We start from the raw sequence: 25,884 nt of genomic DNA on the forward strand, positions 1-25,884 counted from the left end.
TGCCTGTGGCTTTTCTTGGGTCTTAGAATAAAATCCAAACTTCATCCATGGCTTTTATTTCTCTACAGTTTCTGGTCCCTTTCCAACATTGTATTCCACCCATCTCCTCCTTGCTTACAAACTTCCGGTCTTACCCGTGACCCTCACAGGAGGAAACTCTGTCCTACCTAAGGGCTTATGACATAGTGGTTCTCTCCAGCTGGAATGTACTTCACTCAGATCTTTGCATGTCTGGCTTCTTCTCATTATTCAGGATGTAGCTCTAATGTCACAGTATTGTAAAATCCTTCCCTGACAGACAACTACTGTGTCTAGTTGGAAAACATGGTCAGTACCTTAATATGTGAATATCACTCAAATTAACTAGGAAAAAAATATATAAATATTCATATTTCAAATAGATTATAGACAAGGGAACACACAATTATAGATCACTGTTTAAGTAACTGAAACTCAGTTACTTGGTTTCAAATAACTTGTCTTTTACTTTGTGTATTCCCCTCTTTGCAAATAGAAACATACTTTTTTGGGGGGTGGGCAGGGGACCGATAAATGGCATCATGAAATTAACAATGATTTTTTGTCAGCTCTTTATCAACTTATTCTATTCACCAATTTTTACCCTGGTCATTTTTCCAAAAAAAGAATTGTTCCCATTAGGAATGCTTGTTTGCACATAAAAATGTGTAGAATTAGCATTGGTAAGAATTCTGTAAGAACTGTACAATTTCAAAAGTAAATTAAAAATCTACAAGTAATTACATAACACATAAGAAAGTATGGAAAAATTAGGTGTTTGGACAAAATTGAAAGTGACCTTTAAAATGGTGAATAGTTAACAAAAACACTTGAAATCAATATCCCATCTTCAAAACAGGACAGATAGTTAAAAATAGATGACTTTGTAGATGTACTTTTAATATTAATTAGAGAAGAAATTTGGCTACTATGGGATTAGTATTAAGAGAGAGGATGAAATTTTAAATTACAGTATATCCTTGCCTCTTGGTTCTGGCATCTCCTGACACCCTCAGGAGCCTCCAGCATTTTCCAGAAGTCCCTGGCAGCCCTTCTAAATGTTCATCACACACCAGATGTAACAGTGGTAGAGAGCGCTTGGAATCCCGCAATTGACACAGCTGGGGAATGCTGGGAGTAACAAAAGCAGAGAGAAACAAGGAAAGGCTGGCAATTAGAAAGGGGAAACACAGCTTTCTTGGCAGATACTGGTTAAATGACACATGGTAGGAGATACCCTGCTTATTTACTAAGCCAACTGCTCAGTCAGGCAGTCCTCTATTCTGCCAAAAAGCCAGAGTGGAATTCAGGATGGGAACAATTTTTTTTTCTTAATTCTGGGAGAGTTCTAGGGGCATAAAGCTATGATTTGCTTTTCCCTTAACTCCTTAAATTCATTTGAGCACACCTCAGAGACATGTTGCATAAACAGAGATGTTAAAACTTCCTGAATTACACTGTCATTTTGTTTGCCTTGGGAGTGCAGGTTATTTCAGTGACATGTATTAAAATGCTGGTAGGATACTGAAAATGCTGGCCTAACCCTGTGCCAGCCATTCAACCTCACCACACACATATACACTTACTGTGCTTCATCATGCAGTTATCTGAAAGCCACCCAACGTTCCCATATTGGCTACTTTGCTTGGAAAGCTGGTGGTGAGCCAGTTATTTCTTCACATTAATATGGAACACTTTTAAGCCAAAGTTTTCCTTTCAGATAGTCTGACTGAATTGGATTAAGATTAGATTTTAAAATTAACTTCTGAGAGAAAACTCCCCTGAGCAAAAAGAGACAGCAAATATATTACGTGTTCATTAAAAAGGAGATATTTCTATTTCTATTAGGCTTATCTCTTATTTACACTGTTCTGTCCTACTCAACATGAAAAGTACATTTTCCAAAGGGAAAGCTTCCCTGGGAAAGGTACAAAGAAAGAAAAGGGTGGGAAGAGTTTGGTGGTCTCTAACAGATTATCTCTGAGTTGTATGTCTTCTCTTTGTTCTACAGAGCCCAGATATTTGTGTTGTCAAAGTGAGTAGAGAACTTGATCTAGAAATACTTCAGTCATCCAAATTTCTTTCTGAAATTGGAGGGTGGATCTTTTTATTTATAAGAAAAGAAGAATGTCATATATTTTTGCTCATAAACCAAACAACAGAACCTTCCATTTAGATTATTTTGGGTTTGTATATCGATTGGTTTGAACATACCCATCTTGTTCTCAAAAGGAATTAAGATAGACAAAATCATGCATACATCTTAGTAGATGCAGGAATTTTTAATAGAGAAAAAAATTGAAGCAGAAGGAAATGGAGGGTGGAAAATTAAGGTGGGATCAAAACTAAATTTAACACAGTAATAGTTGGCTTCATAACTTGCATTAGGTAGAGAACAAAGTTGTCTTCAAGCTTTTTAATGTGTATAGAGAAACATTATTATCTACATGATTCAGAGCAGACAAAAGATGGAAAATGAACCAGTGACTTCAGAAAAGCAACTTTGACCTGGTATCAAGAGAACACATTTTCTCCCATATTTTTAAAAAGAAAAGATACCCAGTAACATAATGAGCAAAGTCTTTATTCTAAATATAGAAGTTTCAAAGAACTATTTCCCATAATGCATTTCAATGTAGGCTAGCAGCTATCATTCTAATTATAAACACATTAAACTACTTCTAACTTACCAGAGAGAACTTGAATTTGAGTGGTGTGATGCAGCAAAAGAAGGAGATTCTAAGGACCCAGCTCAGAACAGAGGTAGGCAATACATAATTTAGACCGATGGCCCTCGCCCTGACTGCACATTAGAAACGTGTGAGGTGCTTAAAAAAAAAGTACTGATGAGCACATGTCATCCGAGATAAATTACTTCATAACCTCTGCAGGTGAATCCTACAAAAATGTGTTTTTTCAAAAGTTTCTGGGATGAGTCTAATGAGTTCCCAGCAATGATTGAGAAGAATGACTGAACTACAGAGCCTTTGTTCGGTGGCCTATTACATGCAGTTTTTTAGTCACATCTTAAACTGAGCTGTGGTAGGTCTGAAACTCAATGTGTGAAAAATACCAGAAGCATGTCTAGTTGCTGGGTGAATAAAGATCCATGTGCTGCAACTGATTTCACCTAAAACTGGGTGATCAAGTCACACTGGCACGGCTCTTTCCTGTCCTGAAGCCCTTTTACATACATAGTATCAATTGAGTCTTATAAAAGTATTGGAAGTAGGTATGCTATCATTTACATTTTATCAATTATTGAACCGGGTTCCAAGAAGTGAAGTGATTTGCCAAAGGTTACTTAGCTAGCGACAGACAGAGAACCGGCCCCCTTGTCTGCTGACAACTAATCCAGTACTCTCTGAAACTCGCATTTCATTCCTCTGACTTCAAACCTCCAGAACTTGCTCTACTGGATAAATCCCACTGAGAATGCAAAAGACAGAGGAAAACAACATAAATCTCTCTTGATTCCACATCTTCCTTCAGCTACTGCCCCATTATTCTGTCCCCCTCGCCTGTGGAACATCGTTTGTGAGATTTATTCACATTGCTTGTTTCTACCTCCTCACCTCTCATTCTCCGTTTGTTGTCACCCAGCTGGGCTCCGGGCCCAGCACTGCACTGAACAGGTCTGGAAAAATCTCTAGGGTAGCCAGCCCTCCAAAGTGGTCCCACATGATCCCCACATCCTGCTAGTGTGTAGTCTCTGTGTCTCCTTTGGTATTGTACCAAGGCTGGTCTGTGTGACCGATGACCTGTAGTGTGACCTGAGACTGGGCTGTGGAGACAGCAGCCTTCAGGCTGGGCATGTGTGTCCCCTCCTTCTTTCTTGGATCACTCACTCTGAGAGATGCCAGCTGTCACACTGGGAGAATATTCAGGCAGCCTGTATGGAAAGCTACTTACATGGTGAGAAACTGAGGATTCAGGCCAGCAGGTAGCAAGGAGCTAAGGCCTGCCAGTGGGCACGTGAGTGGCCATGACCTCATGACCTCCTCAGTAAGCCTTCAGGGGCCTGTAGCCTCAGCCAATATCTAAATGGCAACCTCATGAGAGACCCTGAGCCAAAACCACCCAGCTGAGCTGCTCTGAGATTCCTGACTCTCAGAAGGTGTATAAGAATAACAAATGCTTTTTGTTTGAAGCTGCTATTTTAGGGTACTTTGTTATGCAGCAACAGATTAATAATATAATAACCAACATCTTCACTCTTACAGATGCAATGATTGTCTTCAACAGTATTTAAGATGGCTGGTCCTTGAAATGCTTTCATCTCTCGAATCTCAGGACACCTCAATATCCTGGGTTTTCCTTCTACCACAAGTACCTGTTCTTATTCTTTATTGCTGTACCTTCTCCTCTCTTCACTCTAGAAAAGTCAGACCCCTTAATTTTCAAACCTCGTCTTGGTCCATATTCATAGATGATACCAAGCAGCTCTATGGTTTAATATCATCCCACTGACTCTTGAATTCGAACCTCTAGTCCTGGTCTCACGGCATTACAGATCTAACCACCACCACAAAGCCTCCCTTGACTATTGAATGCTTCAACTCAATATGTTTGAAGTAAAGATCTTTTTCTCACTTCACATTGATTGCTCAATCAGGACTGGCCATCCAGTGGAAGGCACCAACTGGTCAGGCAAACTGGCCCAACTGGTCAGGCAAAAAGCCTGGGAGAGACCCTTGATTCTCCCTTTCCCTTCCCTTGGACTGCAGGGAATGAAATGATGTCTTGAGCACAGCAGCTTTAGCATTACTGGGGAGCTTGCTAGATGTGCCAACTTTAGGTCTCTTGCCAGAACTACTTAACCAGAATCTGTGTTTTAACAAAATCTTTTGTTGATTCATAGGCACAGTTATACCTGAGGAACACTGATCTAAAGCCCAAACTCCATCAAATAAGCAGTTATGTTCTGTATATCAGTATCCCCTTAATCTGCCCTTTAAAAATGAGGGTTTTTGTTTTAATAAGTTTGGAACATACTATATAATTCATAAATTCAGTTTTCAAACTTTCTTACGAAAAAAATATATTGAACCCTGTTAAGCCACCAGCATTTTTTCCTCTCAAAACCAGCTAATAGTGTTTCTCTTTCTGTCCCTCTCCCTGCCTGCTCTGTTTCTGCCTTGGCCAGCATGTATCAACATTCATTGGAACTACTATTCCATTCCTGAGAAGCTGAGAAACACTGTGACTGAGAGTCTTTCAGTTAATATTGTGTAGACTCGGACTTTTATTTCATTTGTTCACTCACCCATTACTGAACAAATATTTACTACTCTGCAGAGGAGCTTCTCTGTGCAAGACACTCCTCTGTGTGTTGGGGTGAAAGCAGTGCAGGCAAAAACTGCAGAGTCCAGCAAGAGCTCGACCTGGCAGAGCCAGTACCCAGCCGCACGGAGGCGGGGTTGTAATTACTCAACCCACTGCTGGTGCTTGTGCAGACCTGGGACCCGTGGCAGGGATGACTGGCTGGCATCTGCAGCTAACACCCTCGTCTTACTTGTCTAGGGTCAGATAGCTCAGTGAGGACAGCTTCCCTCCCTCTGCCCACATAGCCTCATGCGGCAGCTTGTGGCTGCCTGGTCCATTTCCTCTCTTGAGCTTCTCTGGCTCATCCCGATGGCTCACATTCAACTGGATGAAATATGCATGGGAAAAGAGCCTCACAAAACTGAGTTTTTTCCTGAACCACACACCTGTCTTGGGATGGCTGTATGTCTCCAATAATAAATACATTTTGAATACTTCTTTGTTGGAAAATGTTTTCCCGCTTATTTTCACTTGGTTATTTTTATGATTATTCAAGGTTCAACTCCAGTAAGCCCATTTTGAATTCCTACTCTGAGCTTCTGCTGTGTTTGCACAGCACAGCATCTGATGGATTATGATTATATTCACTTATCAAATTAAATTAAAATTCTCTGTATATGTCTTTATATCTCTTTCATCAGCTCTTAAGTCTCTCAAAGGCAAATGGCCTCATTTATCCATCCTTGTAAAAGTATCTTCAAGATTACTTCCTAGCTCATAGTAGGCATTCACTGAGCCTTTGACGATCTAAGCTGAACAATATTTGTGTAAGCTAAAACATTAAGTTCCTTTTGCATGCCTGTAGATGAATACTGCAGGATTCAAGTGGCATAATTCCAAGTTTCTTAAATCTCTGAATAGTTATTGAAGGCTAATAGGGGCCATGACTGTAGGTGCCAGTCAAGTAAGGGAAAAGAGGGACACATAGTTGTTTCAAGATAAGGAGTGATAGGGAATAATATATACACATGTATTTATATAATACATATAAAATATATTAAGATATATATATCTTATATATTCATGTATAATATATATGTTATATAAATATAATGTGAAGTTAACCAACTCTTTAATGCTTTCTAAAATGCTGTGAGGCAAACCAAAGTGGCAAAACTGTTGGTGAGCTTGTGGGCTTTTTGTTAAGTATATTTTTTTAAAAAAACATAATTTTTCTTTGTATCACATATAAAAATTCATTGTAGAAAATCTGGATAGTCCAAAGAAAGATATAGATAACATAAGATAATCCTACCACCTTGATCTATACATGTCCATAGAGTATATATACACTGAATAACATATACTAAATTCCAATTTTCGATAATTCTGTATTTTCCTTTAAACTTTCCCTTTACAAAATGAGGAGTAACCTTTTTCTGTCTTTAAATATTTATATATTTACTCAGTGAATACTTACTGATCATCTTAAATGCACCAGGAACATAATAACACATCCCATTATTTAATTAATCCCTTATTGTTGGGCATATAAATTATTCCAGTGTTTTGCGCCATAAAAGCTGATGTAGTGAAGATTCTTTTGCATAAAATGTTGTGAAAGGTTTATTTTCACAAGCTTCATCACTCTTTGTTTGGAGAGATACAGTTTTTAAAAAGGGAAAATATAATCTTGAGTGCAATCTTAAATTATGAAATTTTGCCATCTACTTCAATAAAACATTTCTGACAGTTGCTTTAGGGAAATGCTGCAGGATTGTTTTATATAAAATTCACATCGAACCACAATTCCTCTTGCTTTTTTACTAAAATGAATGATGACCCAGAAAAGGCTCCTCCAGTTGGAGACCCCAGGCTGTTTCTGATATAAATGCAGTCCAGAGCATAAGGCTGAGAAATTGCCCACCTCTTTACCACCTACTATCCAGGGCCTTTGAACCATTGGATGCCTAAAGCCTCACATCCCTGCTGCAGATGAAAGGATTTTGTGACAAAGAAGGGAAAACAGAAGAAAGAAAATAGAAATTATTAAGTAACTACTATTTGGCTGGCATTATGCTAGATCCTTTTAAAAACAGTGTGTGGGTATTCAATAAGTATTTCCAAAATAAATTAACTGTGGTCTTATTAGAAAAGTAATGAACATTTCACCCTCTCAGTTCCCTTTCTGTAATTCCTACAAAAGCCCTGTGAAGTTTAGATAAATCTTATTTTACATATGAGAAAACTGAGTCTGAAATTTACGAAGAGACTTGCCAGATCCATCAAGTAAATAGTGGCTGCGTTTGTACTTGAACCACAAGATCAAATCTAAGAACAGCTCACATCTCTTAGCATTGCCTCATGACTCAAGTTCATTTACCTGCCAGTGGAGCCATCTGACCTTCCCTTGGACAAGATGCCTCAGGACACTGCAGGGCTTGCATGGAGTCTCAGTAATAGCAGAGGACACTGGTAGATGATAGGCTAGTTACAATGCAGCTCTGATTCATGAGTACCTTCAGAGCCTCTAGTCCAATTCCAACTCCATCTACTGGTTGAATTCCCAGTAAAAGTTGGAATTTTTATGTGCCTCACCATGTGGCTGCAGTCTCTGTTTCAAACCTATGCTGCAGATCCTGCGGTTGCCCTTCAGTCTTTAGCCCAGTCTCATCTCAGAAATCCCTACTGGATTTAACCAAATCAAGATCATGCCAAAAATGGTAACCAAAAAACATCCACTTCTTTTTTGAGAATGAATATAGCTCAGGTTTTCTGCTTGGTTTTTAAACTGTATTACTTCATTTAATTACCTTAATAAACCTATAGGATAGATGCTTATAAAAGTTGTAGCTTAAATGTGACTTTCTTAAGGTCATAGAGTTAAGACATAGGCAAATCAGTAGTGTGAGTGAGATCTGTCTGATTCTGAAGCCAAAGCTGTTAAACATTGGGTCAGAGTTGTACAAACTTCAGGTACCAACCCACTGGCATCAGGGTCACTGCACATGCACAATTCTAGGAGGCACTACCCACTTCTATGTATCATATGGGGAACCCGAGTGGCCGAAAATTAACTTACTGAGTCTCTGCTTGCATGAGAAAATGCAAAATAGGGAATATCCAAACACATAACACACAGTACAGTAGTATTCTACAAAAACTTGTATGTGTGCATGTGTGTATGTAGTGACATCTTTTAATAGCAGGGAGTGCAGACTCTGGAGCCAGATTACTTGAGTTTTAATCCTGAATCTGCCATTTGCCAACTGCAAGACCTTATATAATGCACTTTACCTCTCCACACCTCAGGTGCCTTATCCATAAATTAGAGTTAGTGATAATGATCACTTCATAAAATTATTGAGAAAATTCAAGGAATTAATGTATCTAAAACATTTATCATACTGCCTGGAACATAGTAACTACTCATTTGTAATGTTTTCTACAATTACTACTACTGATATTTTTATGTGTGTGTAACTGGATCATGATTTAAGATATTTTTCTTACTCTTAATCATGGTCAAAAAATTTGAAGGCCATTGCCCTCCACTCTTCTGCCTTTCTTATAAGCAGGTCCTATTGAATTCACAAATATCTGATGGCCTTCTGACAGTGTGTTACTAAATTTGACTCTCCTTTTGCGGGCACAGAGAGATTAAGTAATTATACTGACAACTCAGCTATCAGAGAAAAGGAGGCAGAAGCCGTACTCAGGTGATCACCAGTAACTGGTGTGACAACCATTCCTAACAGTCCGATGGGAACTATAAGAATAAAAGAGGACCCACAGAGGATATAACCAAGAGTGGCAATAGACATGAGATGGGCTAACAGCCTTTAAGGCAGCCTTCCCCATCCTTATCAGAACAGAATCCCTAATTTTAATAATAGAGCTTTGTAATTGCTTTCTGGCAATTAGTGACATAAAAGAAAACTAGAAAAAAAGCCCTTTTCCATGCCCCAAATGTCAGAGAGATCTCCCCAAACCAGTATCAGACGTAGGGAAAGCAATGTGATGTGGAACAGTGGATAAATACTAGCTTTTAAATACGAAGACTTGGGCTGAATGACTGAGTAGGTCAAGCAGGCCATGCATTTCTTGGATATCTAATTTTTCTCTCTATAAGATTGTGTTATACTATTCTCTATACTAGAATCCTTAAAGAGAGGTTGTAATGATTGAGTGAGATAGTATATTTTAGGATATTTAATATCTATAATTTTGAGGCTTTTCTGTAATGGTATGGATTGAAATATCATATTGAAATCTTGATCACAGTATAATGTTTTCTGACATGGACTCCTCTATCTCTTTGTATTCACCTTTCAGTACTTTTTCCCTATATGTTGCAACTATATAAATATACATGAAAGGGAACATGACATTTTATAAAATACATATATCAGCAAATATATAAAATGTATATTTTAGTTTTATAACATGTCATATTCTCTTTCATGTCTCATTTTTCACACCCATTTTTCTATTTGCTATTTTCTATTCTATAGAATATTTTCCTACTTCACCTTCTCACCATGCCACTCTTATCAGTTATGACCTTATCTTGGAAGTATTTTTATCCCCCAAGTCCATTTATGTATTCCATTGCAGAGTCCTTTGGTTTCCCTTGCTTTATAGCATTGTATTTATTTTTGGTTGTATTGACTCTTCCCTTATCTGTACAAGACTGGTGATGTCTAATTTGTCACTGATAAAATTCCCAGCACTTTTCAATTTCTCTCACATAATAGTTGCTCAATAAATGCATCTTGATTTAAAAAATTACTATTTATATTCATCTCTTCAAGTCAATTTGATCTTATCTTGACAGGTAGGGGCTGAAAACCAGGAACACAGTCCTGGGCACTCAAGTGTGAAGGTGGTGAATTAGAACAAGGAGCCAAACCGAAAGCAACAAGCTATCATTCACTTGTAGCAGCAGTGCAGGCAAGAGGCAAAAGGAAAAGGGCCATGACTTCTCAGGGCTCCATCTGCCCCCAGCATAGCACTGCACCTGGGACAGTCTGGTGACAAGCAGCATGACCGTGTGGCAGGGAGGTACAGGAGGGTTGCGTCTTACTGCTGAGGAGCACTACCAAGGCCCTGCCTTCTCATGGATTAGGGGTTGGCAGAGAGGGAAGGGCAAGTTGTGGAGAAGTAGTAGGTCTGGGAGGAGAAAGTGCCTCAGCCAAAGCCCCAGGAGGAGGCCTTGAATGGAGGTGCCAGGCTAGGAATGCAGCCCTGCACGGAGCACAGCTGGCCTGGGGGCCTGAGTCCATGACTAGAAGGCTGCAATGCTCAGGGCCACGCCCCAAGCCTGGGGTAGGGAGGGCAGCTCTGAAAACAGCGTGGTGCTCAGTGGGCCACCCTGCTGACTGTGCCAGTTTGTCAAGGTGTGGAGGGAGTCAGCAAGGACAGTGAGCCAACCAACCCAACCAAGCCTTTATTCCCTTAGCATGAAGTGCAGGTAAGAGACAAAGAAAGAGGCGCTGGCTCCCCCGTGTTGCATTTCTCCCCACAGAGAGGCACTGAGCCAGGGTTCGATGGCACGCAGTGTATGCAGGGGGTTGTCTCACTGCAGAGGAGCACCAAATAAAAAGCCTCTGCCTTCTTAGGAACCCAGGCAGGCAGGAGAATGACAGAGTCACGGGCCAGGACTAGGAAAGTACTGAGTCAGAGGGGAGAAAAGTGCCTTGGTCAGGTCCCTGAAGAGGAGGTCTAGGTGGAGGTGCCTGGGAAGTGCCTCAGCCGAGGCCCCCAGTAAAAAGCTCCCGGAATAGAGGCATCTGAGTTTAGAATGCACATATTCTATTCACAGGAGCACAGCTGGGCTGGTGGGGCTGGGGAGCAGCTCACTCCAGAGATTACGATGCCCTGGTGCTGCTGAGTCTAGCATGGGGAGTGCAGCCTTCCCCCAGGAGGCCAGCCAGGCAAAGCCCTGTAACTGTCTGTGGTCAAGCCTGAAGGATCACCTAGGATTCAGCCTGGAGCTGGGCTCCTCACAAATACACTGAGTAGGTCCAGATGAATGATGAGAAGCATTGAGGAAAGGGAGAGGAAGAACGAATTGGGGCAAACAGACTAGAAGCCCCAGTCGAATGAGGCTCTCTAACTCATTTCCCCTGTTTAACACCGATTTCAATGTGTAATTCCCACAAATAAATTTTTTTCCTTTATTTCCTTACACTGGGCTTTTATTTCTGTAAGGAGACATGGGTAGTCTCATATCCAGGAATGAAACCAGGAAGCCCCAAGGAGGCCAGGACCACATCCAATGGCCTGTGGGGTAAACACATGTAGTGGGAAGTACAGATGAGGATGCTGACATTTACCTGCCTCTCAGGTCATTCCTGAGGAGTGTGGTTCCCTACTTCTCACTTTAAGCTTTTATCAGAAAAATCCAAATATGCCTTTGAAGGATGTTATGTCCAGCAGCACTGAGAGACTGGCATCTCTTTTCCTTTTCTGGAGCCTATACCAGACATTTTAGGCAAAGAACACATGCCAGTGATCACAGATTCAACAGAAAAGGGAGGGTGGCCTGGATAAGAGGAAGAGTGAGAGATCTCCCACTTATTGAACTATGAGCCTTGGCACCTCGGTTTTTAATTTTAAAAGCACTGTGCAATGTGCTGTATAGACATAAGTTGCTTTTCCTTTCCTGGATTTCTCTAACTCATTTGCCACTGGTCTAAGCACCCCGGGAGAATAGAAGTAACTTAGTTTCTGCTGCCTCAGGTTTTCTTCCTATAAATTGTTGGAGAAAAATAGGGAAAACAAGTGTTTTATTTTCTTTATGAAGCTATCATAGGATTTGGAGCCATATAACCAAAGAACTAAGTGACAGGAAGTCAGGGCATACAAGACATGGGCAGCCAGATGAAGCTCCTCCCGGGGGATGTGAATATGAGGGCAACAGAGAGGATGAGAGCTGATGGAAAAGATATCAGCTCCCGCCTTGGCACTGCTCTGATCATCTTTCTCATCAATTATTTACAGAAGGAAGATCTACATTAAAATTAATTGTGAAATTGTGAATTGCTTCTTTGCATTAATAATGAAACAACTGCACCAAATGCAAACAGACACTGATAATAGAATGTGAAATAATGTTTAACACGCAAAGGAAAGGGCCTGCTTAAGTGAAACACCAAGAGGCTCATTATGGTACTATTGCGAAGGCTATGGTCCATGACCCAGATTGCAGCCTTTACATGTCAAAAACATGTTGGTATCTGTTTCATCTGCAGGTATCATATTTAGAGCAACGTTCAGAGATGCCTCAAACAACTATTGAGTACCAGGCAGTTTGATGATAATTTGAACTATAGTGAATGGTCCAGTAGAATTTGGGGATGATACATGGACAAGACATCTCAGCCTGGACACATGGCACGGTCAACATGAGCTCTCAGATGGAGCACTTCTCCTTTCCACCTCTTCTCATCATCCACTGTGAGCTTTGCATACCATTCTCTGTCTCTCATATGAACTTGTCCTAAAGGACGTTCTCTTTAAAAGTTTTTTTTTTTTGGTATCATTAATCTACAATTACATGAGGAACATTATGGTTACTAGACTCACCCCCCCAAGTTCCCCCACATACCCCATTACAGTCACTGTCCATCAGCATAGTAAGATGTTGTAGAATCACTACTTGTCTTCTCTGTGTTGTACAGCCCTCCCTGTGCCCCCCCAAAACATTATACACGCTAATCATAATGCCCCTTTTCTTTTTTCCCCCACTTATTCCGCCCTTCCCACCCATCCTCCCCAGTCCCTTTCCCTTCAGTAACTATTAGTCCATTCTTGGGTTCTGTGAGTCTTGTTTTGCTCCTTCAGTTTTTTCTTTGTTCTTATACTCCACAAATGAGTGAAATCATTTAATACTTGTCTTTCTCCGCCTGGCTTATTTCACTGAGCATAATACCCTCTAGCTCCATCCATGTTGTTGCAAATGGCAGGATTTTTTTTCTTCTTATGGCTGAACAATATTGCATTGTGTATATGTACCCCATCTTCTTTATCCATTCATCTACTGATGGACACTTAGATTGCTTCCATTTCTTGGCTATTGTGAATAGTGCTGTGATAAACATAGGGGTGCATATGTCTTTTTCAAACTGGGCTGCTGCATTCTTAGGGTAAATTCCTAGGAGTAGAATTCCTGGGTCAAATGGTATGTCTATTCTGAGTTTTTTGAGGAACCTCCATACTGCTTTCCACAATGGTTGAACTAGTTTACATTCCCACCAGCAGTGTAGGAGGGTTCCCCTTTCTCCACATACTTGCCAACATTTGTTGTTGTCTGTCTTTTGGATGGTGGTCTTTAAAAGTTTTCATGGCAGATTATTTACCCTGTTCCATTCCAGCATTTTGTTACATGGTATCTTGGAATCCTAGTTCCTACTGGTGCTAGATTTTCCTATTTCATCTCAGAATGTATTTGCTATGGTTTCTACCTTTGAGACTTTTCTCCAGGTTGAGGCAGTTTCTGATAATTTTTCTTGGCTGTGCATTAAAGAATTTCTATGGCCCCCCCGAAAAGGGATGGAAGCTATCAGAGTCCATTTTCATTGATCCTTTATTTGACAAGAATTTAAGACTTGGAAGATTTTTTAAAAAAAGAAAAAGGCAGAATGACATGCCAGGAAATGAATAACATTTCACACAAGAAGACAAGAGTTTGAGCTTGGCTTTAATCACTTGCTACTTAGGCAGTTTGAACCAATCATTAATTACACTCAGCCTTGGTTTCCTCTTATGTAAAATGGGGAGAATAGTACTCTTGCCCAACCTCATAAAATTGTCTGAATTTCTGAATTTTGAGGGTTTTTGTATGTTATAAAAAGCCACTCACTGCTACCTAAGAGCTGTTTGGCATAGCGAGTGAGGACATAGGCTCTAGGTCACACCACTTGGGTTTGAATCCTGGCTCTGCCACTTACTAGCATGACATGAACTACTCAGCGGCTTAGTTTCCTAATCTGCAAAACAGGGATGATAACGGCATCTCATGAGACTACCATGGGAATTAAATGAGTTCCCCTGTGTGTAGTATTCGGGACAGTGCCAGTAAGCAAGCACCAAGTAAATGTTGATTATTTATTGCTTTAGACAATTAATAGGAACGCACTTGAACACCCAGTGCTGGCTTAGAATAAGTTCTCAATAGATGTTATTAACACTCTGCTGTTACTATTCTAACATTCAGAGCAAGCATACAGGATGATATCTCAGATTTGTGTCTATGGTGAATAAAAATCCAAATAATGTTTTTGTTTATTTTGATCAGTGCTTGATTTATTTGAAAACATTCTATGGTGGAACTTGTTATAATAGTTCCTCTGTACTAGCTTACAAATCATGCACATTTCATGATGCTGTGGTCTGAAGACTGAAAATGTTCTTACAAGCCAGTTATGGTTTAACAATACATGTCTGTGGAGATCTGAGGAGAAAAATTTAATGTTTTATCCAAATCCAGAGTACACAAAATTACATCTCTACTCCCAATCAGCAACCAAATGTTTAGTGACAGGATCCCATAACGGTGAGAAAAAAAGCGGTGGTAATGGAATACAGAAATACTTTCCCAAAGAAGATTGATTCTTCTGCAAGCTATGGCCCTTTGAGAAGACTAATGGTCACTGGGCTAATCCATGGTCTGGTAGACCAGGTTTCCTATGTTTTCCGTGACTGAAGCCCCCTTGTGTTCGTGTTTCTGTACTGCAGGTGGGAATTGCTAATTGCCAGCCAAGGTCAGTTAGTAATGTGAAAAATGATCCACACTGGATGTTATGCAGAAAAGGGTCAAAGGTGCAATAAACCCTTCTTTTAGATCTTCCACAATACCACATCCTTCCTTGTCTATCTGTTCAAAGTGGTTAGAATACAGTACAGAATTCTTCCAATGAACAGGCAGAATTCTTTTTCTGATCCAGGAATTTTATAACTATTCCCTGATACGTCCATAAGCACACCAACTATCTGCCAGAGCATGTAAATCAGGTCTGAAAATTCATCCTTGTTCTCCTAGGCAATGTTGCTTTGAAGCACTTTACTTCAGTGCAGGTTTTACAAGGCTCATGGCCAATGGTGGCTGTGGCTGGCCCATCTTTTTGTTGCCCACCTGTGAGCTGCATTTGGGCAGACTGGAGCAAGGGAAGTTACAGATAAGGACCTGGGACTGTAGTAGAGGCTGTTCCTCTCACATGTCTAGACTCTTCAAAGGAATTTAAAGCACAGTTTCCCAAAATCTGTGTTCCAGAATGGTTTTAGATGTTGTGTGACAAAGAAGGCATTCCACAGTCCAGTGGTCCCATAAATTTGGAAAATTCTGGGTCATGTGAGGTTATGTAGGTTTTGTAATGGAGAATTCCTCAGAACCTATAATGTGCTGACATATACTTAAGTGTTCTAAGGAAACCAGCTAGTCTCTTGCCCAATACACCCATCAGGTTACTTAGAATGATTTCTGGAGTGTTGTGCTGAGGAACCTCAAAGTAGTTCCTTAGAGAGAAGAAAGAATAAAGAACTCATCTTCCTAGATTCCTCTCATCTCCTGTCTCCCACTGGTCAAAATTTTCTTTTCAGGGAGTTATTTGCCCTACATTTCAGGGTTTCATCATCCAGTTAGGTGGTAAGCTGCAGCCAAGTCCCACACACTGTAGAATGGCATAGCAGGAGCAATTGAAGACTCCGAACTGCAGCTGGCTGGCCTTGGGTACTGAATAGCATGGCCAGCATGCAGCCCCCATTACTGAAGCACATAAGCAGCCAAGAAATAGCCAAGGCCTTGGAGGGAGAAGCATGAGGCCAGGAGAGAGCATTTGAGGAAGTTGTGTCTTATTTGACTCTCTTTTCATTTATGACACATGATGGAAGCCTGGTGTAAAGCAAAACCAGTGAGAAGAAGACTTCAAGGGGGTCCCAAGAAGGTAGAGAGGATGCTGGATACATGTTTTTGCTCTCAAGAAGTGTTAGGTTGGATGGTATAAGAAACCACCCAGGAAAAAAATAAATACTGGCAAAGAATATTCAAATGAAGTTTGGGATTGTGTGTTCTAACAGTGCAGAGTGAAGCGGGTCTGAGGGAATTCAAAAAAAAGAGAAGATGTAGGATGGCTTTGTACAAAAGACCTTGAACGGAATGTGGAAAGCAGACTGGCTAGGAGGTAAGGGAGTAAAAAGGACATTTGATGGAATCCAAAAACTAAGATTCAGTTTTGTTTAGGATGATTTCATTAAGACAACCACCCAGCTTAAGTTTACTTTTTCTGACCCAGAAATGAGTATTTCTCCTTTGTACATATCCTCATCCACCCTCTATATCCTAGGCACACCACTGTAATTTTTAAAAACATTAATTAGTAAACATATCCAAAATGGAACTTCTGAGAGTTTCTCTCTTTCTTATGCCAGTTTTTCCTGAAGTCTTCCCCACTTAAGTTAATGACAACCCCATATCTAAAGTTGCTTAGACCAAAACATTCAAATTCTACCTTGAATGCTCTCTTACTCTCCAACCCATTTGGAAGCCCCTTGACTTTACCTGTAAAAACTATCCAGAATCTGATCATACCTCCAAGACTCAATGTAAGGACTCTCTTAAGCCACCACCAGAGTCACTGAGGCAGCTTCGTTGCTGGTCTCTCTGCTTTTACTCTGGTTCATTTACAGACTGTTAGCCACCCAATGGCCGGAAAGAGCCTGTTAAAATCTAATTCGGTCACTTTTCTGCCAAACATTTTCCAGTGGTTCCCTACTTCCCTTCTAGTAAGAGCTAAACTCCCAACAACGGTCTTCAGCTGTACATCATCTGGCTCCTGCTTACCTCTTGTCTTCTATTATTTCTCCCCATATTCATTCTGCTCCAGCCACACTGGATTCCTGCTACTAATAAGATATTATGATACTTAGGTCATTTACCTACTCAAGTTCCTTACATAGGTCAGTCCTGCTGCATCGAAAACTTTCCCCAGATATCTACAGGACATGTCCCCTCACCTCCTTTAAGTTTTCACTTCTGTCAATATATCAAGGAGTCTTTCCTCAACTACTTAAAACTGCAACTTTTCCACCCTAGTATTCCTATTCTGCTTTCCTGCTTTATCTCTCTAGCATTTGTCACATTTAGCATATGATAGGATATTCTTTCTGCCTTCTTGCCAGAATATAAACTCCATGAAGTCAAGATTTTTGGGCTACTTGATCACAGCTCTATTTTCGATGCTTACAAAAGCAACTCATTCATAGCAGATACTCTATAAATACTTTGCAAATGAATGATGAATTAAATAAGATATGGTTACTTTACTATACTGCTATCACATGTCTGTCTACTACCATGTAAGCTTCTAAAAACAAGGAATAGTCTATTTTATTCATTAGCCCTGAGCACATGAGTTGGCTCTTAGTAAGCACTTAATCATATTTTGGGAGTGCATGACAGGGAGATTGCTAAGCTAACTTTAACTAGTGGCTGTATAGAAACATGTCATTTGGGGAAGATTGGTTCCAAAGGAGGTGGGTGAGAGAAGAGAAAGGAAACCCACATTTGTTGAAGACTTGCTATCTAACTTGTTCAAAATAACCACTTGAGACAGAAATTAGTTTATGCCATGTGGATTAAATGAGAGTTCCTGTGGTCAGGATTCTCACCTGGCTCTGGTTGACTAGCTCACTGCACACCTGTGGGCAATACATGGCTGTTGACTCTATATAAAGAGCTCTGCTCAGTGCTCTGGGCACAACATGGCGGCAGGGCTGCAAAGCTGTAGGAGAGCAGAGCAGAGGCTGGAGTGGTGGCAGTGCCAAAGACAGGGGCCCAGAGGATGGCTGTGTGGGATGACCATGCAGAGAGGCCTGGAGGATGGCTGTATGGGACGGCTTTGCAGACAGAGGGGCTCAGAGGCAGAGACCGGCTAGCTGCATGCAGACTCGCTCTGAGTGAATGGGATTCTAGTGACTGACCTGCCACCTGAAAATAAAGTTGGGTATAACCCTTTCACCCCAAGAACGTTTTGCTGTCAATTTCTTTGGTCACACTGAATCCATAGCGAATTTGCCCGGGGCTGAAACCCATTGGCAAGACAGCCCAGTTAACAGAGGAGACAACACAGTATCAGAGGATTCAACTAGCTCGTCTAGAGTCACTTACACTTTCTAGGATGTCACATGCTGCCAGTGTGACCTGATGCTTACTCCAAGCCAAATACTTTGAATTAAATATCCCAAAGATAAAATATCCGTAAGTTTGCCTTAATGTTTGGACTGATCATTTCTTCCCTTTTGTTTGTGAATTTAACCTTTCTAGTGAAGGAAGTTAATTTCACATTTAACCAAATTTTAAATTTCAGTAGATAAAAGTTCAATTCTCTTAAAACACACCCTTATTGCTCAATATTACCTACTTCGGTATGATTTTTACCTCCATCACCATCAAGGATCATCCTCAACATTTGCATATTTATTTATGATAAAACTAGACTGTCATCTTTATTTAATTTGTGGAGGCTTGTGGGATCTGGTGCCAAGCCAGATGTGTGCAATTAAGTCGATGCCACAGGAACACACCGCTCAGCAGCATGTGGGCTTCAGGCTGCTCATGAATGTTTCTCTTTGCTTCCTACAAATTTATGTCTGGTAGTTTACTTTGTGGGAAATCTAACCTGGCAAAATTAAGGTCTTTATTTTTTTAAATCTCAACTAATCTTTGAAGTTTTCCTCATCAGTTCACCCAGTCATTGGTTCTGAATTAGAGATTGCTTTACTTGGGGTTTGTATTTGAATGAGACATAAACATAAGCACCTTCTCTATACCCACCCCACCCTCCCCCACCAGCTCCAATAATCATGGCTCCGAAAGGAAACCCTGACCCATCAAGTCTATGTACCTGAAAATGGTATCATATCACTTCTTAATGCCATGCAGGTAGAGATACTTTTAAGCAGAGTGAGTCTTGACCATGATCAAGGCAGTTATTCCGCAGAGACGCATGAAAAAAGGCCAAGGTGCTTTTAATTACACAGGAAACAGCTGAGATCTAACCAGAGCATCTCCCTGGGAAAGAAATAATTGGAATTAAACGGACCATCTGCATTACCACTGATTGGAAAAAAGGAGTAAAAATCAATGTAATTTTACAAGTTAACCACGGAAGCCAGAGCACTGCGAAGAAGATCTCGTTATTAACATGAGTGGAGACTGCAAAACTTTTCAATTATCTTTTTTTCAAAGGCTTAGCGGGGGGTGGAAAAAAACACTTCATTATATGATCGGTGCCTCTCTCCACGATGTTGTCACTCTTCTGCAAGTGGCTGGGAGTGCTTGGTCAGAGAGCTCATCGGTGATCATCACAGGGGGGCTGGTTGTCTCAGAGAGGCTGAGGGTGAGCTGGAGTAAAGACAGCAGAGCGGACACTGCCCCGAAGATTTTATAGAAAATTGAGATGGGATACAAATAGCAAGTACTAGTCTAAAAGTCAGATTGGAATTGTCAGAGGACTATGAAATCGACAAAAAAAAAATGCCTAGACCCCTGTAGGGATAGATTAGAGACAGCAAAAACAAAAATGCAATGTTTTTATGCCAGCCATTATATTAAATATATATGTTAGCGTATGTTACTCCTTTGAGGAAATTTTTAAGTCACATATTTATTAGGGTTGACCATGACCATGTAACAGTTGAGGAAATTGGGAATTAGAGAAGCTAAATAACCTGCCTGAAGGTCATGCAGCTCTTAAAGTAGCAAAACTGGGGTTCCTATCTAGATTTATTTCATCCAAAGACACATGTTCTCCTTCAGTATTTTAAACTATCTGTCAAGCTAGGAGAGTCCTGAATAATTTTGTAGGCACTATTTAGGTGATCATGATAGGTCTTAATTTGTGAATGATATACCATGATGGGTAGGTTAGTTTGGGTTAAAGATACATGGATGGTGCCCACACATATAAAGATGTTAATAAACAGGGAATCCCAAAATTAAGAAACAGTTTTTATCCCAGCTCTGTGACAAATTCGTGTTAATTTGGGTGATGTCACTTGCTCTTTTCTCAGCCTCAGTTTCCTCATATTTATTATGATCAGGTTGAATTTGCTTGTTTATTCAGACCCCTTATGAATAAATATTCTATGATTCTGCCATGTGTACTTCTATGGCATATATCTGAAAGGTCACAGAATGGTTGTGAGTGGTCCAAGTGGTTTGGCATATGTCATAACAAACAAAATATCCATAACATGCATATTATGTTTTAAATACTTTAATCCTTTCAGTAGAACTTTAAATTGAGTTTTATTATTATTCCCATATTACAGATGAGGAAACTGAACCCTGAAAGATTGAGTAAATTTCCTAATGTCATACAGCTAACAGCTGTAAACTCCAGAATTCAAATTTAGATGATATTTTGAGAGTTTGTGCTTTTATTATCCTTTTCTGCCTCTGCCATCACCAGATGACTGTAGCCCATATATCTCTGGGTAATATTCATTATAATGAAACCTAAAATACAGGCAATGGGGCTGGGCTGCTATTTAGATGATCATCTTGAGAAAAGCCATTCCTGAAACATTTTTAAGGACTGACTTTAAATAGTGATTTAATTCCATTTGTGTAATCTGAATCAGCTTAAACCATATGCTAAAGAAATGAAGTACCAATACATGCTATATCATGAATAAATTGAAAGCATTATACCAAGTGAAAGAGGACAGTCACAAGGGACCACATATTTTATTACTTTTATTTCGGTGAAGTGTCCCAAATAGGCAAATCTTCAGGGAGAACATAGACTAGTAGTTGTAGTTGCCTGGGGCTTGTCAGGGTGAAAGCTTGGTGGGTCATGGCCAAGGGCTTCAAGGGGTCTGAGATAATGAAAATAATGTAGAATTGGTTGTGATGATGGCTATACAATTCTGCGACTACACTAAAAGACATTGAATTGCACCTTCAGGTTGGGTGTATTGTACAGTATGTGAATAATATCTCAATAAAGGTATTTAAAAATATTGTAAGTCTAACCAATTTGACACAAATATTTTACAGATACATCATTGTTAGTTAGTTTTACCCTTTGAAATCAATTGTCCCTCAGCTATAGTACCCTCCCTCATTCCTTAGTTCTTTTTATTTTCAGGCCATACCTGGAACCAGACCTGGATCACCATTTCCTAAACGTGATTCCTATTTTTCCTCAAAGAACTGAGAACAAAGAGAGGAGATATTACATGTGGGCAGAGGTAGCATGTTTCATGGAAATAGCCCTTTTTAAAAAAAAGTAAAGAAAATCTCTTGATTAGGAAATACTGCAAATTTTATATCATCTGTTCCAATTATTCTCTCCTAAATCATTGTCAGAGATACTAATTTATATCCTCATCACCAACTGACTGTTCAGTGGTTTATGCTTATCTCCCAATGTGTCCTGCTCTATTTTTTTATTATTCTAAAGAACAGTTCTTCCTTATATTTAGCTGAAATCTCTTTCTCAATAAGTTGAAACTTTACTGCTTGAGTTTTTATCTCTTAAGGCCAATAGATCAAATTCCTCCTTTCACCATGACTACCCTTCATTGATTTGCAAGTATCCCTCATGCCCAGAAGCAAAGAGGTGAGATGGACTAAACACAAGAATTTGATCCAGGTAGACAGAGTAGGGGCCTTAGGCGAATGACTTAACATCTCTGAACTTCACTTTCACAAATGTAAAATGAGAACAATAAAACCTACTTTGCAGAATTCTTGATAATTCTTAATAAAATTTGTTGGATAGCTTTTATTTTTAAGCGCCTAGCAGAAGCTAGGTGTTCTAGAACTTTAGTTCCATTCTCTTCACTATGGCCTGCTTCTACTTTTTTCCAGTAAACTTTTCCAATTATTCCAATCATTTGTAATGTAAGATGACTGTAGGTAAAATGAACAGACTATTCTTACCTGTAAGCCTAGGTTAAAATGGAGAGTGAGTAGAGCTTGTTTTGGGCTTAGGAAGGTCAGAGTTTTTGCTTTCCTGGGAGTTCTGGCCTTAATTCATTCATAGGCAAGAATTATTCTAGAAATAAAATTGCACTAATGAGTTTGGCTGTAGAGTTCAGAATGTTCAGGCATGACATTATAAAATGTTTAGGCATCTGAAGACGCTAACCTTTCCCAAGCACGCTCAGTGAATGTGAGCACTGTGATCAGTCCTTTCTGTGCAACAATCCTATGCATTTACCATTATTATCTGCATTTTACATATGAGAAAACAGGCTCAGAAGTGGAGAGACTTCCTGAAGGTTTCATAACCAATGCTATTCTACCTCCAAAACTTCCCTCTATATCATAGGCTTCAGTAGCAGACTTCTGTAGCAATTTTCTTGATTTTTTAAGTTATCTTGATTTTTTTATAAGAATAATGGCTAGCCCCAGAAAAACTCCCGGTTTTGATTGTTGTGGTTTGACTGTCTTCATTAGGAAAGTAAAAATGAAACAAATGAAAGAGCACCTGATTAATATATTAAAAAACCAAATTCTTATTCTGGCTATGCTACCATATGACTAAAGGATCCTGGGAAAGTCAGTCCTTTTAAAGATTTATATAGGGATCACTAATATATAGAATTTTTAGTGAATTGTTTTTAAAAACCCTTAGGCCTCCCACATCTTCCCTGTCCCCATCTCCACCTTTTCTTCAGGAATATTTAACATTAAAAAGTCATATACCTGTATAATGGCTATTTTTTTCCCTTTCAGGATTAATTTTTTCAAAGACTGATTCCAAGGAGGTTCCAACCAAAACAGAAGTTAGATTCCTACAGAGATCCTAGGAAATCTGCCACAATCCCACATTGTGGTGCTGAATCCCTGAGTACCTCAAAGCTCCCTCAGGGTGTCTGTACCATCAGCGTTGTTTCCATAGTAATATCCAGATGTTATTTGCCTTTTGGACATTCATCTTCTCATTTAAGTGCACTGTGGAGTTCTCCAGAGGCTACCTGACATGTGACATCACAACTGATTGACTGCAAGAGCAGATATGAGAACCTGGGGGTTCTTCCAATAAATCAGACATTAAAGAGATTTGCAAAAAGGTAAAACAATGCCACTAATTTTTCTTGCTATTTTTTTGGTTCAGGAAAATATAAATTTTAATTTAAAATGTTGCTTATGTTAACATGGAAAGTGTTTATTAATTTTTTTATTTTGATATCATTAATGTACAATTACTTGAACATTATGGTTACTAGACTCCTGCTATTATCAAGACCCCCCTCCACATACCCCATTACAGTCAGTGTCCATCAGCATAGTAAGATGCTATAGAATCATTACTTGTCTTTTCTGTATATACTGCCTTCCCCATGTCCCCAACCCCCTACATTATGTGTGCTAATCGTAATGCCCTGTTTTCCTCCTTATCCCTCCCTTCCCACCCATCCTCCCCAGTCCCTTTCCCTTTGGTAACTGTTAGTCCATTCTTGGGTTCTGTGATTCTGCTGCTGTTTTGTTCCTTCAGTTTTTCTTTGCTATAAACTCCACAAATGAGTGAAATCATTTGATACTTGTCTTTCTCTGCCTGGCTTATTTCACTGAGCATAATACCCTCTAGCAACATTCATGCTTTCACAAATGGTAGGATTTTTTTTCTTCTTATGGCTGAATAATATTCCATTGTGTATATGTACCACATCTTCTTTATCCATTCATCTACTGATGGACACTTAGATTGCTTCCATTTCTTGGCTATTGTGAATAGTGCTGTGATAAACATAGGGGTGCATATGTCTTTTTCAAACTGGGCTGCTGCATTCTTAGGGTAAATTCCTAGAAGTGGAATTCCTGCATCAAATGACATTTCTATTTTGAGTTTTTTGAGGAACCTCCATACTGCTTTCCACAATGGTTGAACTAATTTTCATTCCCACCAGCAGTGCAGGAGGGTTCCCCTTTCTCCACATCCTCGCCAACATTTGTTGTTGTTTGTCTTTTGGATGGTGGCCATCCTAACTGGTGTGAGGTGATATCTCATTGTGGTTTTAATTTGTATTTCTCTGAATATTAGTGATGTGGAGGAAAGTGTTTATTTTTAAAGAATTAATAAACATTTGATAATCTATCAGCTTTAATTATGTGTAATATACTACATATCAACTGATAGAACCCATATAAAAATACATTTTTAGGGTTTTCAATATTTTTTAAGAGTTTAAAGAGGTCTAGAGACCACCACATTGGAGAACCACCAGCCTAAGGAAATCAATCCTATTACACTGCTGGGATGAGTATGGGTGGCAGCCTTGGTTGTGCTAGAAACTCTTGCTTCTTTGAGATTCCCTACATGCATATGTGCTGCAGCCAAATGCAGTGGACAGTCACAAAGCCCTTTATCTGCTACTGCTTCTGTCCCAGGGACTTTCCACCAGAAACATATTCCAAGCAGAGGGTGCTTACTTCCTGGTGGCACATACTCATTCAGCATCACTGGGTTAAAATTTCTGTTAAATAAACATGAGTCCGAACATAAAACCAGCTACAGGTTCTAAGAAATGGGCAAGTTGAAAAATAAGAACATATGTCTTCCCTATTTAGATTCTGGAATTTTAGATTTTTCTCATTTTACATATGGACCCAAGGAGAATCCTTGGCCATACAAAAGTGTAAGATTGATGTTGTTCTCATTAGTCTCAGTCCCAGGAATAGTTACTGTGTTCTGTTGATAGGAGGAAGAATGGGAAGGTCACTTGGAATACATGACACTGTTGCAGTAGCAGCCTCTAATTTGTCTAGGCCTGCTAGTATCAGTGTTCTTAGAGAATCCACAGAGAGACCAGGTCTGGCCATGTGCCTTGCTTAAGCAAATAGGGCTATGGCAAATAGGATGCAAGCAGACTTGAAGTTTTCACATTTACACTTGTCCAAATTACTGCTCTTGGAGCCCCAACTCACCATGTGAAAAAGAGCATGTGGGCTGGCCGGCTAGCTGGTGAGAGACATGTGATATGTAACCCAATTGCACCCATTACCTCAGCTGAGAGCAAGTCAACTGTCAGATGTGGGACTGCGGACATTCAGGTCCAGCTACCAAGCGGCCACCCACATCTAACCACGGATGCCTGAGAAAGGCTGGATGAAAGCTTCAGGCACAGCAGGCCTGCCTCACAGGATCGGAAGCCAAATAAATGGCTCTTGTTTTTGGCTTTAAGTTTTAGCTGGCTGATTATACAGCTGTAGGTATTTGATACCGAAATCCACTGTAATTTTAATGCTTGTAAAAATTCCTTATGAAAACTTCTTTGTTATAGGTTTACTCTATCACATTATCTGACTTCTATTGAGGAAGCAAAGGAACCAATAAAATCTCTCAAGGTGTCTGTCTTACTTTGTGTTACCCCAGAGCCTTGGAAACTTGTGGTGTGAATGTGTTGGCAGGGAATTGGTGGGAAGGCTCAGTGGATCAATAGAGAGTTTGGAGTAGGTGCATTTGCTAGGTTAACTATAACAATTTTCTTATTCTGAGCTTGGGCTTTCTCTAAGGGAATGAATTGAGGGACTGGAACTTTCATTTTGTTTCCCCCAAGAAATGCTGAAATAAATTTTCTGCTACA

The 25,884-nt window shown here is 39.8% G+C and overlaps 1 long non-coding RNA gene across 3 annotated transcripts in view; it reads right to left on the bottom strand.

Annotated features, from left to right (window-relative positions):
* Positions 1-263: 263 nt before the first annotated feature.
* Positions 264-25,884, bottom strand: part of LOC140844251 (uncharacterized) — an 88,733-nt gene continuing 63,112 nt past the window's right edge. The window contains exons 5-7 of one of the 3 annotated variants that reach the window (XR_012122398.1): positions 22,235-22,349; positions 19,188-19,354; positions 264-1,149 (exon numbers count right to left, since the gene is read on the bottom strand). This is a non-coding gene — a long non-coding RNA (uncharacterized lncRNA). The remainder of the gene's footprint in view (positions 1,150-19,187; positions 19,355-22,234; positions 22,350-25,884) is intronic. The other 2 variants (XR_012122399.1, XR_012122401.1) reach the window with 2 other exon arrangements.

This window comes from Manis javanica, chromosome 11 (genome assembly GCF_040802235.1).
Source record: "Manis javanica isolate MJ-LG chromosome 11, MJ_LKY, whole genome shotgun sequence".
NCBI lineage: Eukaryota > Metazoa > Chordata > Mammalia > Pholidota > Manidae > Manis > Manis javanica.